Here is a 12,250-nt window from a genome sequence, read left to right on the forward strand (position 1 = left end):
TGTAGCAACAACAAATCCACATAGTGCCATTTAAACGTCCAAGCACAGCAGTGCAGGTTTGGAGTGAAGTGGCTGGTTCCTGGAACGTGCCTGGAGTTGACATGTCTGTCCTGGTTTTAGGACAGGAAGACCCAAGGGCGGCGGGAGAGGGATGGAGGACTAGCTACCTCATGCCCACGCAGGTGCAAGAAAACTAAAACCATATATGTTTCCCTGCTTGGTCCTCTTTCAGGGTGAAAAACCCCAGGATGGACGGCACTGCCTTTACAATGCTAGTCCCCAAACGACCCTAACATCAAAGGGAAAGGTTCCTTTCTTTCCTATTCGTCTTCGATTTCACCTTTGCGGCCAGTTCCTTTGTGGTAGAAATATAGTAAAGTCGGGGGCACCTCTGTGGATAAAGAATTAGGAAAAACCTCCCCGCTGTCAGAGGTCTTCCCTGCACACCGGCTGATGTGCGGATTCCCCTTATCGGCCCTCCTTCAGGCAGCCTTGGTACTCCCTGGCTCCACCCGCTGGAGGCGAGCCAGACCGCTGGGCTCCTTCTCGCCAGGGGGGCAAGGCAGTAACTGCGGCTGATCCCAGGATCAGCCCCGGCTCCCGGTGGGCCCAGGTTCACTGTGAGAACTTTGAGATTCAGGCAGATCTCTCTAACACTTTTTTTTTCCTGGTAAAATAAGTAGAAAGTGAACCTTTCTGTCCACCCTGCAGCCGGTGTGGGGCCAGTTTTGTGAGTGAAATGACTTATTCTAGTCTTTTCTGGCGTTCTTTGTGCAGAGGAACCACAATTAATAATGATGATGATGATGATGATAATGATAAATGATAGCGATAAAAATTATAAGAATGACCTAAAAGGGGTTGAGTGTTTTCTCTGTTGCTAGCATTGTGCTAAACACCTGGCAGGCATGAGTCATTTAATTACCTCAAAATCCCTATACAGAATGCTGGGCTGTACATTGGTAGAGTGCTAGTCTTTCATCCACCAGGCCCTAGGACTGCAAAAATCAAATAAACACCACCCTCCCAAACAAACAATGCTGAAAACCCTACAAAGCAACAGAAAAATGAGCGAAACCCTATACGGTGTCATCATTCCTGTTTTGCAAGCGAGGAAGCTAAGACTCAGAGGGCTGAAGTAACCTGTCTGAGTCTGGACTAAAGCTGCGCTAGCACTGTTCACTATTGTCAGCCTCTGCTTGTATGTGGGCTTAATTCAGTCATGAAGCCAGTGGACACTGGACTTGCATCCCTCAGCATCCGTGCAGCCTTCTCTCTCTCGGGCTGTTGTCAGGTTGAGTGAGTGGAGCAGGCAAGTCTCAGATCTTTTGGACAAGGCCACTTTCCTCAGCACCCTTCCTTCCTCCCTGGCCTCTGATCCAGCCCTGTAAAGCCAACCACACCTTAACTGCAGGTCATAAGATGCAGCCTGAGTCAGGCAATACAAAGGATATGTGTTTCCAGGGTAACCAAACCTGGATTTGAATCCTGGCTTTGTCCCTATGTCACCTTAGATGTATCATTGTTTTAGAACTGTGAAATGGCGTGATTTACATCCTCTAGCAACGGCAGTGAAGGATGCTGGAGGTAAAGCCTTGACCAGGATGCACAGAATCCCTGCTCTGCCTTACCCATCTCTGTTGGCGCTGGCTTGGCCTCCACAGTCCCTTCATAGTTTCCTCTTCTGGCTCTTGACTTCAGACTGGGTGAATTTCTGAGAACAATGTTAAGAACTTCAAAGTTGCCAGGTGTGATGGCTCATACCTTTCATACCAGCAATGGGGAGGAAGAGGCAGAGGCAGGTGGGTCTCTGTGAGTTTGAAGCCAGCTTGGTCAACACAGTGAGTTCCAGGACAGCTGGAGGGAGGGAGGGAGGAAGGAAGGTGGGGAGGGAGAAAGACAGAGAGTCAAATAAACACAAAACAGTCCCCTCCACCTCCTCCACCCCCCACCCTGCAACAAAAAAAAAAACAACCAACCAACCAAAATCAAACTAATGTTTTTGTGTGTGGTTTGTTACATCCTTCTTATCTGCAAGATCTCAAGACACCATGATCTGCTCTCTGCAGATGCTGTGGCTTTGGGGGGATTCCCAGCTGGGAGCCACTGGTAGCCACTGGGAGCCATGGGAAACCACCAGGAGCCTGGGTATATTCCTGGTGTCTTAAGACAGCCCATTGCACAGCTCAGTGCCTTAACTCAGTGCTTCCTGCCGTGCCTTCCAATGCCATGGAGTATCAGCCCACCGCCGTCCTGGCCATGCCTCCCTTACCTCGACCCCATCTCTGCTTCCAAAGCCTCCTTCTCTCCTTCCATTTGGCTACAAACACAAGGAACTTGGAGACTGTCCCCCGTCCCCCTTTTCCTGGAGTTTCTGCTTCAGACAATGCTCTCTAGTCTCTTCCTGTCTATACTCTGCCCAAATCTACTTGAATTTCTTACTGAATGCTCATGCACGTAAAGCATTCTATACTGATTCCCTGCTGGCCAGGTTAAAAAACCACGTGTCCAGCAACTATTCTGGCACTGTCCCCTAAATGCTTCCTGGGTATTGTCTTCTAAGTGTTTCCTGGGTGTGGCCGAACACCCTGTCATTACAGCTCTTGGGACAGTGAGGCAGGAAGACTGAGTTTGAGGCCAGCCTGGGTTACATAATGAGATTCTGTCTCAAGTCTCAAACCCTCCAGCCTTTCCAATGCTGCCCAGTCCCACCTGGGCTGGAAGGGGCTGGACAGCAAGCTCAGGATCCAACCGTCCTTTTTATTTGTAATCAGTCACTCTTTCCAGAATGATTTTTGGGGAAGTTTATTAAATATATAATGTGAGAGGGGAGTAGGACTAGATAGAGAAATGGGAAGAGAGGAAAACAAAACTGGCCAGGGGCAGCTTATTATTTTTCTAGAATATCTTTTGTGTATACATATTGTTAAATACTCTTTTGGCTCAGAACCTAATCCAGCACTATTTTCTTTTCAGCCACTGTGTGGTATCCATCCTCCTGACGGGCAGCGAACTTTGGAAATAGTCTGCATATGTGGTGGGGCAGTGGCCACACAGGAGCTCTGCAGAGAATGCCTCCACAGGCTCGTGTGCATCCGAGTGCCACCGTCCTGAAGGGCAGGGAAGGACACTCTCTCTCGTTCTTTCTCCCCCAGCGCACAGCAAGAGAAGCAAATACCGCAGTGGAATATTCCTTTGCAACGTGCTTGGATCCAAGGATATTTGGGCTTGGTAAACAGTCAGGCAAAAAGGCATCAGATGAGAGTTAAATCGATTACTGACCCAGAACGCCACGTGGGTTCCCTTTGTGGAAGGTGTTCTTGAGACAAGGTGTCTTGGGGCCAGCAGGTTCACAGGGCAAAGGTTTCAGTAAAGCCTCTATTGGCTGTCCCTGCCTCGAGCCCGTTAGGAGAACGTGCTGACGGCAGGGGCTCTGATGTACCTGCAGGTTTTTTTTTTTCCCCCCTTCAATGCAGTAGTTAGCTCCAACTAGCACAAATGAGGACAAGGAGGAACCTTAGTTCTACCTACGGGCAGCATTTAAATTACAACTCAGCCAGTTAAGTCTCTAGTGTCTCTGGCCAGGTGTACACCTGAAATTTGAACATCATACGTACACATGCACTAAGTCTCAGAGGCTATCACCAACAGTTTAGATATTTATGTATTTGTTGCAACACAGTTTCTGCAGATGGCACAAACATGTCTTGACGAGCATTGGGGTGCCTTTGACAAAGGGCACGTGATAACTAGCAATGCCCTGTTGAAGGTTTTTTTTTTTTTTTTTTTTTAATTAAAATGCTGTTTCTCAATGAGGAACAAGAGGGGAGATGGTAGGAATGTTTTCAATCTAGTGAGACAAGGCTGAGAGAGAGATTAGGGCTTTGGCAAGTGAGGGACAGAAATGCAGCCCATAGTTTCTCGAGCCCTGTCTTGAGGGTACCTCACCAGCCACTGGGATGGTTCCTTGTTGTGAGAGACCCAAGGAAGGATATTGGTTCCCAGCTGGGGCTGTTTGGCAGATGGTTTGGAAAGAGAAAATGGGATACAAATGGGTCTCTCTGGGCACCTGGGATCCAGGCCACTCCCCAGGGGCTGCCTAAAATGGGAGGATGCGAGTTAGCCCAAGGCCAGGGAGGCCGTTGCTGGCCTGGGCTCTTCTTGGTTGTTCTGGCTATAGGCTTACTATCTGCTGGATGTACAACCTGAATTAAAGTGCCGTTCATGGTTGTTGGCAGTTGCTTTCTCTTCTCCCTCCCTCCTCTGTTTTCTTTCCTAATGTTAGCATCAGCCAAGGCTGGAGTTAAGGTCAAAGTAGAGCTTCCAGGCAAACAATTCTGGTTCTTGCCTTTCAGCTTGAAACAGGACCAATCGTTACACCATATGTTCTTTGATTGGCCACTTGTTCTTTTGGTGACGTGGCATCTTCATAAAACACCCAACCTCAGGTATTTTGTTATATTAACAGAAAACTTTGAATGGTCAATATCATTTAAAGACCTACTTCCTTTGGCCTCACATCTTTATAGAATCTTAGGCCTTTATAACTTTAGAGATAAGCGAGTCCAGGACAGCCAAAGCTACACAGAGAAACCCTGTCTCGAAAAACCAACAAAAGAAAACAAAACAAAAAACCAAACAACAACAACAACAACAAAACCCAAAAAACCTTAGAGATTTGGCTACTATGTAAGCTCAACAAATCCTTGATAGTTTTTTTTTTTTTAAATCTCGACTATTTAAACAGGAGAAAGCCACTCTAAAACAACATTCATGACAGCCTTTGAAGGGTGAAGTGAAGTTACACAAGGGAAGCTGTGGGGCTTATGCACGGAATCTCAGTTTATCTGTGATTTCTGCTGGAGAAGATATTTGCAAACTCAGAGTCTCAGCTCAGTTATGCAAGAGATGATGCCCTGAGGTCCCTGGAAGAGCCTCTTTTTTTTTTCTTTCTTTTGCTTCAAACATCTTATTTCATCTGTTCATATACTTGGCCTAGTCCATCTTGTTATTTTAAAATAATCCAGTCTTTAAAAGACAAAAAACAAAACCCGAAGCATAGGCTCCTCATGGCAGCTGTTTGCTGTCACCTTGCTCTGGTTACGTCATATGAGGTAATCTCCTGCCACTATTCTGATGCTCAGTCCCAGGGTGACTTGTGTGCTTGGCTTGCAAACTTTCTTGTCCATTAGACCCACACCATTTTTCTTGCCCTGTGTATTCTCTCATCTCCCACTGTGTCTTGTGGGCTAGGTGCCAGAGGTTTCATGGTTGAGTGAAGTGTCCTTAATTTTAATGCTTTGGGACTGGCAAACTTTTCAAGTGCTCTGAATCCTCCTAAATGTGTGCTGTCACTCATCCTGGCTGGAATTCTCAGCTCCTCTCCTTGTGGTTTCCCTTGGTAACCTCACCCCCACCCTCCTCCCCTTCTGCTTCTTCCTGCGACATCACTTTGTTTAGCTAGCTCGCTGGACGGAGTCCCAGGGTAGGCATGGAGATGTGCTAGTTTGGACTCTGACAAGATTGGCGCTGCATTTGTCAGGGTCTCAGTTGCCTCACTTATTAGAGGACAGTCTGGCTGAATTAGTGGTTCGCAGGGGGTGGCTGTGCATCTCAGTGACCTAGGGAGCTTTAAAAACGAAACCGCGTGATTGGTTTGAAGTGGGAGCATTTAAAAACTCCCTATGATTCCAGTGCGTGGTCCATGGTGACGACATGGATCTGAGTTTACCTAACCCTAGTTTCTCACTTGCTGTACCAAGGAAGTAGGACATGAGAAGGTAGGGGGCACTCAGCAGTTTGACAAGTGGGGTTCAAATTCCAGGCAGCAATAAAGCCACAGGGGAAATTAGTTCACTTTTATGAACTTCTACTTTATTATAAAATTAATGGAAATTAAGAATGTCAGCCTTGCCAAATCCAAAGACTTCAAGTGACCAAAGCACATACTAGACATTTGAGCAAGGGTAACTTTTATTAGTTCCTCCTTAAAGCAGTCCCTGTCTCTGGCTTCCTTATTTCTGCCAATAGTGGCATCACACGTCAATTCTGAGGCTCAGGAGAACGTCTGCTGTCAGGTGTGGTGACACACACCTTGTGATCCCATCCCTTGGGAGGCTGAAGCAGGGGGATCACACATTTGAGGCCAGTCTGGGCTTGCTAGGGAAGACAAGATGATAGGTCAGTGTATATCTTCCCTACGAAGCAAGAATGAAGTCGTATCTTCACTCATTCTGGGTAAAATTCTCCACAATTCTTGCTACTCGGCGTGTGGTCCACCACTGAGCAGCTTTGCAGCCCCTAGAACTTGCTGGCCATGGCCTTATCAGTCCCAGAAGGCCTTCCAAATCCGAACCCGCATTTTCAGCTACATCCCGCCCCCCCGCTCCCCTGCCCCCCAACCTGAGGACTTGTGAAAGCTGGAATCTGCTCTAAGGCTTGGTAGGGGGCCGGCAGGGAAACCAGGCGCCCAGAGTGGTAGCAGTTTACTAATTCCAATGTCTTGCTTAGAGACACCCTGGTGAGTCCAAGTGCGTCACACCAGCTGACACTAGAAGCATCTCGTCTTTGGTTGCGCCCCGCCTGTGGAAGGCGGCAGCGCTGTAGGCAAAGCCCATCATCCTCTCATCCCATTACACTCCGTCAAGTCCCCACCGTGCTCGCCCTTGCCTGGTTAGGCTTGGTGTGTGCGTCAGGGCTATCAATCACCAAGAGAGATTACTACAGGTCACGGAAGCTGCTGCTCACACGCAGAGGAGCAGGGCTTCCTCCAGCCCCACTGGCAGTAGCTCCTGTGGTATATCCAGAGGCCTCCATGTCATGCTAACTCATGGGACTGATACTTGCATTGTAACAGTGGCTCCCAGGGGCTCTGAGATCTCCCCCATGCATTTTCTGTGGCTTCCATTCTTGTTTTTGTATTTTTATTCTTTCTTTCTTTCTTTCTTTCTTTCTTTCTTTCTTTCTTTCTTTCTTTCTTTCTTTCTTCCTAAACAGGGTTTCTCTGCATAGCCCCGGCTGTTCTAGAATTCGCTCTATAGACCAGACTGTCCTCAAACTCAAACTCAGAAATCCTCCTGCTCCTGTCTTCTGAGTGCTGGAATTAATGCCACCCCTGCCTGGCCCATATTTTGTATTTTCTGACATCTCAACCATGGGTTCTTGCAGCAATTCCTACACTATCTCAGTAGATCAGTCTTTTGGTTAAAATCTCTCCCAGCCTGAAACGTATTCTCTGCTGTTGTTCTACATTACAGCAATACGTGTGTTGATTTCCTCTTTGCAAAGGACACCTGCCTTCCCAGTTGCTGCCCATCACTCCCAGGGCAGGGGTGGGCTCAAGGGTGGGCCGGTGTCTCCCACTAAGATTGATTGACAAGAAAAGCTGACCCTTCAGGCTGCAGCTGCAGCCACTGGCATAAGCCACTCAGAGTATTTTGCTTTTTTGCCATAGTGTTCATCAGTATTTACAATTATACACTTTTGCTTTATTATATTTGCCTATTGGCCTGCAAGCCTCTCAGAGGGCAGAGTCTGGCCTGGTCTTACACATCGCTTAGTCCTGGTGTTGGGTTCAGTGTCTAAGCCACTGACAGGCTCAGGGACTTATTTGCTGAGTCACTAGAATAAATGGGTGAATGACTCTGGGGATTTGAAGGGCTGGTGGGGATTTTGTGCAGTACGGAGAGGAAGGAAAGCCTGGGGGCAGACTTCTCCCAATCACAGGCCCAAGAAAGGGCTTATACCATCATGCCAAGGTCATGTCTTCTTGGGAGCCATGCCCCTGCCTCAGAGCAACCAGCCTAAGATACAGGCCGCAAATATTTTAGCCTCTAGAGCCTGCCCCTCAATAGCTAGGCCATTCTGAGGGTGGCAGGCAGAAAGGAAGCCTGGCTTTGTAGATCTTCCTCAGTGTAGCTCAGTGTTATAATATAAAATAGTTGTAAGGCCTCAGTGTGGGGCACAGCTCTCTCTCTCTGTCTCTCTCTCTTTCTCTCTGTCTTTCTCTCTCTGTCTCTCTCTCTCCTTTCTCCTAGCTGTGGCTTCAAATGCAGATGCCCTTGGCCAGCTCACTACGTCTTAGAACTCTTAGACTCAGCTCTCTTGTCAGCTGTAGGCCAAGCTGTAGCCCCCTTCCATCCTTTGTCCTGTCCTAGTGTCCCATCCTTCTGGTGTTTGGCAGATGAAGTGTAGAAGACAGCAAGGAGATATGGGCACAAGTGTCAATATGATCAGTGAATATTCTGTGTGTAGAGCAGATCCTAGCACAGAGAGGATTTGCAACATCCTCAGTCTAAGAGGAAGCCCTTTTCCCAGGCTTAAAGTAGAGAGGGTTAGGCCCTTTTAAGTAACACCAATGAAGCACTGAATGGTGGGCAGCCATGATGTAGGGTTAAAGAGGAACACCTGAAGAGGTGGAGGGAGGTACACGGAAGATGTAGACTTCACATCCCAGTTACATAGGATGAAGGAGGTCATAGAAGGGGTGGGCTTCCAGTGGGAGACCTCATGATAGGTCCAGAGAAGTAGGGGAATGTGGGGCCACTGAGAGCCTGTGATCAATCTGCAGGGCGCCTGGGGTCATGGCACCCAGGACCTTGTCCCTGCCGTGTCCACAAGAAAGCCACACCCCTTCATGTTTACCAAAGGCATCTGCCAATCACTCGCCCAGGTGAGGCAACATCATGAACAGGCACAGACTCTCCTCCCTTAAAAAGAGTATGAAATTAAAAATAGAGACAATAAGGTGCTAAGTCAGAAACGGAAAGAACTAAGCATGAACCTCGATGGGCGTTTAAAGTAGCGAAGTTTTCCTAAATCCCGAACTATGGACAGTGCTACTGCCCAGTAGTCTCTGGTGTGATGCATTTGCTCGTGTGATAACTGTGATAGGTTGTGAGCAAGCACAAGCCACAGGACATTTTGGTTTGCCTTCAGAAAATGTAGTTGAAGTAGCAGAAATGTGTTTGCTGTTTATCCATCCCCCTGCCCTTAGCCCTCCCCTCATGGCCCTCCCCTCTACTCCCACCCCCATTTCCAGGGCTCTCTACAATGATAAGAGGTCTTGAACATTCCCTCCTGGAGGAAGATATTTGGCCACTGGACCCGATGAAAGCAGTTTGGAGAGTGAGAACCTGAAATTTCTCTCTGTTACTGTCTCCTTCCCCACCCAGTTAATGTTCAAAGTTCTGCCAGCTTCAGCTCAAAACCTGGTTACCACTAATGAAGAAGTAGGGGTTACTTTAAAAAAGCCTCAGAACACTTGTCAAGTCATTAGGATTTCTAAGAAGTTCTTTACCACTTGAGGCATCTGTGAAAACAGGAGTGTTGGGACAAGTGTCCAGAGGGGCTGTTGCTATCCACTCTCTCCTGTGGGCTGGAAGGAGGCCGTTTCTGAAGGACCATTTTCTTGCCAAGAAAGCTGGCATCCCAGACTTACCAGAAGAGAGATTAAAGCAAGGGAAACAAGTTAAAGCTTTGAATCCTGAAAGGAGTGATGGGGTCGGTTTGCTAGCTGACCAGATTTGTGGAGAAGGTCAGACAGGACAAATGGGTAGACCTGGCCCTAAAGGCCAGGAGAGCAGGAACTGGGGTACCTTGTGATGCTGAGTGCTACGTGTGGGGGATTATGTGAGAGTCGGGCAAGACAGTACAGGGGAAAGGGCTGCGAGCGTGAGGTAGCTGGGGAGGAAAAGAACTGTGGATAGTTACAGGGTACAGGAGGGATGAATCAAAATGGCATCGCATATTGCTGAAGAAGTGGGGTGGCCTCCGTTAGAAAGGGCATCTGTGTGCTCAGTGCCCAGACAGCTTCTCCCCAGGACTGTAAACAGCAATGCTCAGAACAAACACATTCCTAAGATCCACAGGGGGAGTAATCCAAGTGCCCCTCACTATTTAGCAGTGGCTACATAATGGTATCTGATAGCAAGACAACCAGGCTTGCGACTCCACTCCGCACAGTGAGCGGCTCCCTCACAATGTTGAAGGAAAACAGTAAATAAGCCACAGAGGAGCCAGGACTGTAGGATTCCATTTACTCTGAGTTCAAAACCAGGCTTTAACTCACCCGAGTCAAGGCTCTTCATTCAGATGCCACTTCCCTGGGTGTGTTGCCTCATGAATATTCATTAGACTATGTACATGTGATAGGTGCACTTCCCTTTAATGCTTTATAAAAATAGGATGACACTATAGACTACAGCAAAGGCAGCTGGGAGTCTCTTTGGGGGGGGGTGATGCTTTGAGATGCCTGGACAGGCAGGTGGAACCCCAGAATGTGATGAAAGATGTGTGGCTTTGGTCTGGCTAAAACTTGAGGGCTGCATACATGAGCTCAGGGATTGTTTGCAGAGAGTAACAGGGAAGATGAGAACAGTAGAGGAGCTGGTGAAGGCAGGTGGAGAAAGGAGCAAAGAAGCCAATCATTAGGGACTTTTCCTGCACTCCTTGACGCACTGACTTGACTCTGCTGGCCGCAGAGCTTATGATGGGATGGGGGTAGATGCTCTTTTTATTTCTTCAAGTGACAATGTCCATCCTCACCCCCGCCCTGCAACTTATTCTTTGTGGAGGTACTAGGGTCAAATCTAAGGCCTCACAAATGTTAGGCAAGGTAACCTCTATTTTTAAAAGTGGAGGAAACAGGCTGGGTATGGTAATACAGGTCTATAATCCCAGCACTTAGGAGGTGGAGGCAGGAGGACCAGCAGTTCAAGGTCACTACCTTCCACATAGTGTTCAAGGCCAGTCTGGGCTGTTGAGACTCCGTCTCAACAGAACGAATGGAATGAAACCTCAAAAACCAAGGAAATAATTGACATGAGACCTGTCCAGGATTACTGAGAGTGTAAGTGCAGTTGTTAAGGGACATCTGTCTCTCAGCCTGGGTGGTAGTTACAGGGATATGTTCATGTATGGGGAATTTATTGCCAAAGTGCTCTACCTACAACTGGTTCACTTTGCTGGATGCGCAGCATACTTTAATAAAATGTGAAAGACAAAATAAAACAGAAACCTTTGTTATAGGCTGTCTGAGTCCAGAGCACATCCTGCATCTTTCTCGGTCACCCAGCCTCACAGAGGCAATGTGAGACTGTGTGATGGATCTGCGTGAGACATCTGGGAGGCCTCTAAAATGGCCTTTGGAGAAGTCAGTTGAAAGACCATCTTTGATGAGCAAGGAGATCCCATCAACCTCTTAGAAGCCAAATGAGGAAAATATTAAAGATAAACTGTATGTAAGTAGTACAGATGTGTTGAAGAAAGGTGTTCAATTTTGCCTTGAGGATCAGAAAAGTCCTCATAGAAAATGCTGGCTACGTACGAACTAAGTATTGACCAGCACTTACAATGGAGAGTGGAAAAACAGAGATGAAAAGAATAGTAAAATAAAATTAAGGTGATTTGAAATTGAAGGTCAGGGATATTCTAAGAGAGCTGTGTGTGTGTGTGTGTGTGTGTGTGTGTGTGTGTGTGTGTGTGTGTGTGTGTATGTGTGTGTGTGTGTGTGTGAACAACTTGTCCATCGAGCTCAAGGGTTTAAGTTTTATCCTTCTATCAGGTGGGCCATCTGCCAACACCATTACTTTCCCGCCATTTACAATTCTGACCCTACATGGCCACCACCACGGCCACCATCCCACCACTAATGCTACCATCCTCTTCACCTCACCCATCACCACCATGTGAATCAAGGCTTCAGGTTTCTTAGCAAGGCAAATCACTTCCGTGTGTTAGGAAGGAGACAAGCTGGGAGCTGATCAAGGCGCTTAAGCTCATTTTACTGTGAAAATAACTTAGAGTAGGTCTGTGGATTCCTTTTGGGAAGAGAAATAAAAGCTTAAAGACACTGGGTAGATTCCCCGGTCCCACAATTAGCAAGGGGGTGTTCTTTAGCAGCTGTGCACCTGTATGCGTTACAGTGTCTCTTTGAGAAGCACTATGTCAGTGAAGTGGGGACAGATAGGTGAGCAAGCACCAGATGCTGAAAAGAACAAGAACGACCTTTAAACGGCTGCTAGCGGTACTTTGGCGCCCTCTAGTGCGGCTGTGTGCGGAGCCCAGTGATCGTATGATGATGGTTCCTACATTGTGCCAACATGGAGAAATGGCATGCAGAGACAGGCTAGGAAAAACAAAAGGTTTCTTAGTCCTCGGTGTCTTTCACCTCTGTCCCCACATCTCTACAGACAGTGGGGCCCTTTCTGCATTGAATGATGGACACAGCTCTCGGACTTTGATGTACACA

Source organism: Acomys russatus, chromosome 20, assembly GCF_903995435.1.
Source record: "Acomys russatus chromosome 20, mAcoRus1.1, whole genome shotgun sequence".
Taxonomy (NCBI): Eukaryota; Metazoa; Chordata; class Mammalia; order Rodentia; family Muridae; genus Acomys; species Acomys russatus.